The following is a 6,000-nucleotide window of genomic DNA, read 5'->3' on the forward strand; positions in this document are numbered from 1 at the left end:
GTCTGTATGGTGGTCAGCAGAGGAGCACAAACCACAAACCCTTGCAACAGGTACAGATTTTTGATTCAAGGCCAGCTGGGTTACCAAGTTAACCAATGCATCCAGTTTGCCTTCAAGCTTCTTAGTCTCAGATGATGCAACTGAGTTTGTAGCTACCTCATGCACTCCTCTAATGACTATGGCATCATTTTTGGCGCTAAACTGCTGAGAGTTGGAAGCCATCTTCTCAATTAAATTCCTGGCTTCAGCAGGAGTCATGTCTCCAAGGGCTCCACCACTGGCAGCATCTATCATACTTCTCTCCATATTACTGAGTCCTTCATAAAAATATTGGAGAAGAAGCTGCTCCGAAATCTGATGGTGAGGGCAACTGGCACATAGTTTTTTAAATCGCTCCCAGTACTCATACAGGCTCTCTCCACTGAGTTGTCTAATACCTGAGATATCTTTCCTGATGGTTGTGGTCCTGGAAGCAGGGAAAAATTTTTCCAAGAATACTCTCTTAAGGTCATCCCAGCTCGTGATGGACCTTGGAGCAAGGTAATATAGCCAGTCCTTTGCCACTCCCTCCAGAGAATGAGGAAAAGCCTTCAGAAATATGTGATCCTCCTGGACATCTGGGGGTTTCATGGTGGAGCAGACAATATGAAATTCCTTCAAATTTTTGTGCGGGTCTTCACCTGCAAGGCCATGAAACTTTGGAAGCAAATGAATCAGTCCAATTTTAAGAACATATGGGACATCCTCATCAGGTTATTGGATGCACAAGCTTTCGTAGGTGAAATCACGTGCAGCCATTTCCCTTATAGTCCTCTCACGGGGTGGAGGTTGTGCCATGTTCTCAGAATCCTCAGAATCAGAATGCGCAAAATTATAATGCTCCAAATCAGGATGTTCAAAATCACCAATAACAGAATGCACAGATTCACCAGTAATGGAATGCTCAGGATGATCAAAAGGTATAAAATGATGCCTAACTAATCTATGAAATGTCCTATCTATCTCTGGGTCAAAGGGTTGTAAGTTGGATGGATTGCCTCTAGTCATACACTACATTCAGCATGCACAACTAGTTGCCTTGTCATGTAAATAAAGGTGCAGGTTTGAACTACAGCTACCCTCAAATGATATCCAAATGACTTGAAATTTTGTGAGCAACCTTATAAAATGATGAGAAGATAGCACAAAAATTTTCAGACAAAAATTCAAAGTCTAACTATGAAAGCTAAAATTGGTGGGTTAAGAAAAATAAGTGAATAAAACTTGAAAAATAAAAAACTTTTGACAGAATCGTTTTTTTTTTACGATTAAGACCTCAGCCGGCCTACGGCGGCCTGCCACAGCGTAGGAAATTTTTTTCTACCCCAAATGCATATATAATAATTGCGATTCTGATAACCGGAGCAAAAGTTATGGCCGTTTGAAGTTTTGAAAAACACAAAATTTGCTAGTTTTTTGGAACTTTCAAATCTGACCAAACTAAAGGCTCTAGCTATTTTTCCCACAAAATATGGATTAAAAGAAGTTACCAAAAAATAAATTCAGCCAAAAATAACAACCCTAGCTACTAAAACAAAAAATCACAAATAATTCAGCATGGGTGGTCGCTAAAATCCGTCTCTAATTGATTTCTACTACTACTCTGTTTTGCCGCAAACAAAAGTGGTCGCTAAGTCCGTCGCAAAACACTATTCACAGCAAAACACCCAAGACTGAAACAGGGGAAACGCTTAATGGGAAAACTGAAACAGAAGACACACTAAACAAAATACCAGGACACTAAACAACACTAACACACATACTAACACAATACTAACAATTAAACATAAAACACGAAAGGATTAAACACACACACTAGCTAGCTATTATGAACCTTTGGACACTACTCCCCGGCAACGGCGCCAAATTTGATCGAGGCCGCACCCGAATCAAATAAACATGAAAATGCAGTAACTAGGAAGTGATCCTAGGTCGTTTCCCAACGAGCAATGACAAACCAAATGTTCATAATATACTTGCGCAGTAACAGTAACGATTGGGGGGGGTTTGATTGTTTCGTGATTAAAGAGCAGAACAAGTAAACTGGAATTTTAAACTACTAATATTAAAAACGGGTTGTTTCCTCTGATTCAGAAGCCATTCTCTTATCCTGGGTTATGGAGAATTCGTCCCTAACAGTCAACCACTTAATCCAACCCTATTTCAATTTACTAAGCAAAAATCAACTTAGGGTTTTCAATACGTGATTAGGAACCACATACACCAATTAGCCCTTCGTCCATTAAGCATGAACACAAGTTAGGCTCAGAGGCAATTAATCGAACACGAAGCGTGCACTGATTAATATTCACAAATTTGGGATAACTGGTGAAGGGAAAACTGCCAGGAAACCACATTACAAACGAAACCTCAAAGAGAGTTGGGCTTCGTCCTCAAAAGGAAACAACACCAGAAAATCTAGCCTTCCATAGATTCAAACAGAAAACGCAAATGAAACATGAAGCAAAAACGTAAATGAACAGAAACGTAAATGAAACAGAAACGTAAATGAGAGTAGAAGAAGAAGCAAGAACGAAATTGTAATTAGAAGTAGAAAACGTAAAATTGCATTAGGTGAACAGTAGCATCAAAGCAAAAAACGTAAAACCCTAAAACCAAAGCTCTGAATAATGAATAGCATAACAAAATGCCTTGCACGAATCCCTAGGCTGCTATTTAAAATAGAGTCACTCAAAGTCACTGGGCCCTATTACAATACTCTGGCCCAAAACGAAATAAACACTGAACAACATAAAATAAAATTGCGAAATTTCCTAATTAGAAATTAACTAAGGTAAGCGCTGCTTTATTTGCCCTCTTCAAGTCCACAACCAAAATCCGGATTAAGCCCAATGTTTCATTAATTCCTGAAATTAGATTAATAACATCAAATTAGCTAAATGGGCCCAAATAATAAAACTGCCTAATTAATTGACAATTAAGATCAATCAGTAATTAAATGGTGCAAAAAGGGTTTAGAAAATAGAAGAAAATGATGGCACATCACTATCATCCAAGTAAGGATATTTTAAATTTGATGGCAGAGGCTTCAATTCTGGTGTGGGCGGCTGGATAGTGGTAGAAAGAGATGGTTTCTCAGCCTGTACCTCATAAAGAAAGTCAAAGGTATGTGTACTTCCTGAAACATGGTTAGTTCTATCTGACTCTATAAAATCAATCTTAAGAGGTAGAACATCACCAGACATGTAATCAATATCAAATTCAAATTCACTCTCAGCATCAAATTCAGACATATGATCAAGTACAAATTCAAATTCAATGCATGGAGAGTGACAGACATGCAGATTAGAATGAAGATCAATCATGTATTCATCAACAATATGGTCAATTATTTCAACACGAAATACAGAAAGATCTTCAGATGGGTGTTTCATAGCATCAAGAATATTAAAATGAACAGTTATATCACCAAACTCCATAGATAGTGTGCCTGCATATACATCTATCTTAGTTCTAGCAGTTTTCATAAAAGGTCTGCCTAAAATGATGGGAAATGATCATTTAGAAAATCCATCCTCCATATTCAAAATATAAAAATCAATAGGGAAAATCAATTCACCAACTCTAACTAAGACATCCTCTATGAAACCAACAGGATAGGAAACACTTCTATTAGCTAAATGAATTACCACATCAGTTGACTGCAAAGGACCTAGAGATAGAGAATTAAAAATAGACAGAGGCATAACACTAACAGAAGCTCCTAAATCTAGCATGGCATTGTCAAACTTATTGTTCCCTATAATACAAGGTATGTTGAATGTACCTGGATCTTTACATTTTTCAGGGATTTGGGGAACAGATTTACCAATCAATGCGGAGACATTTCTGCCCATACTAATTCTTTCACTTCCTTTAAGCTTCCGCTTATTAGTGCACAACTCCTTCAAGAATTTAGCATATCTTGGAATTTGCTTTATTGCATCTAGCAGAGGTATGTTTACTTCTACTTTTCTAAATGTTTCCAAGATCTCCTTCTATGTCTCTTCCATTTTTTTGTTGGAAATTGCTCTTGGAGGGAATGGAAGAGGGATATGCTGCTTTTCTTTAGAGTCACCTGCATAGAAATCGTTACGTAACTTACTCTTGACATTTTTGTCATCATCTTTTTCTGGAGTAGAGTGAGGTTGGGTAGGTTCATTTGCTGGTTGAGGTTCTTGACACTGCTTTCCCGATCTCAATGTAATGGCACTCATATTTTTGGGATTCTGGACTGATTGAGAAGGTAATCTGTCAGAATTCTGGGACTGTTATTGATTTAACTGTGTAGCCAATTGTCCCATCTGATTAGTTAAGCTCTGAATGGAGGCTCTGGTCTCTTGTTGAAACTGCATGTTTTGCATAGTCATTTGCCTCACAAGTTCTTTAAGGGAAGGTTGCGGAGGGGCCTCAACTGTTTGGTATTTCTGGGGTTGTTGTTGTTGTTGCTGCTGGATTGGTGGAGGAACGTATGGTCTGCTTGGGCCAGCATCATTTTGAAAATAAGGTTGGGATGATTCCTCCACCCGAGATTGTACCTATTGCTAGAGAGGTCATAATTGTTCTGTTGTGGCTGATTTTGCTGCTGAGGTTGAGGAGGTCTGTTATAGATGTTTGCAGCATAAGCTTTAGGCTGTTCAATTGCTTCAAATTGTTGCACAGAAGGGCAAAGGTCAGTGTGGTGATCGGCAGAGGAGCATAAACCATAGAGTCTGGCGACAGGTGCATATTTTTGATTCATGGCCAGTTGGGTTACCAGGTTAACCAAGGCATCTAGTTTACCTTCAAGCTTCTTAGTCTCACCTGATGAAGATGAATTTGTGGCTACTTTATGCACTCCTCTAATGACAATAGCATCATTTCTGGCACTGAATTGCTGGGAGTTGGAAGCCATCTTCTCAATTAAATTTTTGGCTTCAGCAGGGGTCATGTCTCCAAGGGCTCCACCACTGGCAGCATCTATCATACTTCTCTCCATGTTACTGAGTCCTTCATAAAAATATTGGAGGAGAAGCTGCTCAGAAATCTGGTGGTAAGGACAACTGGCACATAGTTTCTTGAATCTCTCCCAGTATTCATATAAGCTCTCTCCACTGAGTTGTCTAATGCGTGAAATATCCTTTCTAATGGTCGTGGTCCTGGAAGCAGGGAAAAGTTTTTCTAAGAATACTCTCTTGAGGTCATCCCAGCTCGTGATGGACCTTGGAGCAAGGTAATATAGCTAGTCCTTTGCCACTCCCTCTAAAGAATAAGGAAAGGCCTTTAGAAATATGTGATCCTCCTGGGCATCCGGTGGTTTCATGGTGGAGTAGACAATATGGAATTCTTTCAGATGCTTGTGTGGGTCTTCACCTGCAAGGCCATGAAACTTTGGAAGCAAATGGATTAGTCCAGTTTTAAGAACATATGGGACATCCTCATCAGGGTATTGGATGCATAAGCTTTCATAGGTGAAATCAGGTGCAACCATTTCCCTTAGAGTCCTCTCACGGGGTGGAGGTTGTGCAATGTTCTCAGAATGTTCAAAACAATAATGTTCAAAATCACCAATAACAGCATGCTCAGGATGCTCAAAAGGTACTAAATGATGTCTAACTAATCTATGAAATGTCCTATCTATCTCAGGATCAAAGGGTTGTAAGTCAGATGGATTGCCTCTAGTCATACGCTATATTCAGCATGCACAACTAGTTGCCTTCTTATGCAAGTAACAATGTAGGTTTGAACTACAGCTACCCTCAAATGATATCCAAATGACTTGAAATTTTGTGAGCAACCTTATAAAATGATGAGAAGATAGCACAAAAAAATTTCAAACAGAAATTCAAAGTCTAACTATACAAGCTAAAAATGACAAGTTAAGAAAAATAAGAGAATAATACTTGGAAAATAAAAAACTTTTGACAGAATCACAATTTTTGGAAGAATGAGACATCAGACCAGGCTTCCACGGCATGGGAA

The 6,000-nt window shown here is 38.9% G+C and overlaps 2 non-coding genes across 2 annotated transcripts; both read left to right on the forward strand.

The window, feature by feature from the left end:
• The first annotated feature begins 352 nt into the window (after positions 1 to 352).
• Positions 353 to 459, forward strand: LOC113001768 (small nucleolar RNA R71). The gene has a single exon (XR_003267254.1). It is a non-coding gene; the product is annotated as a small nucleolar RNA R71 (small nucleolar RNA).
• A 4,604-nt stretch (positions 460 to 5,063) lies between these two features.
• On the forward strand, positions 5,064 to 5,170 carry LOC113001717 (small nucleolar RNA R71). The gene has a single exon (XR_003267205.1). It is a non-coding gene; the product is annotated as a small nucleolar RNA R71 (small nucleolar RNA).
• Positions 5,171 to 6,000: the final 830 nt, after the last annotated feature.

The sequence above is a fragment of the Glycine max genome, chromosome 5, assembly GCF_000004515.6.
Source record: "Glycine max cultivar Williams 82 chromosome 5, Glycine_max_v4.0, whole genome shotgun sequence".
Taxonomy (NCBI): Eukaryota; Viridiplantae; Streptophyta; class Magnoliopsida; order Fabales; family Fabaceae; genus Glycine; species Glycine max.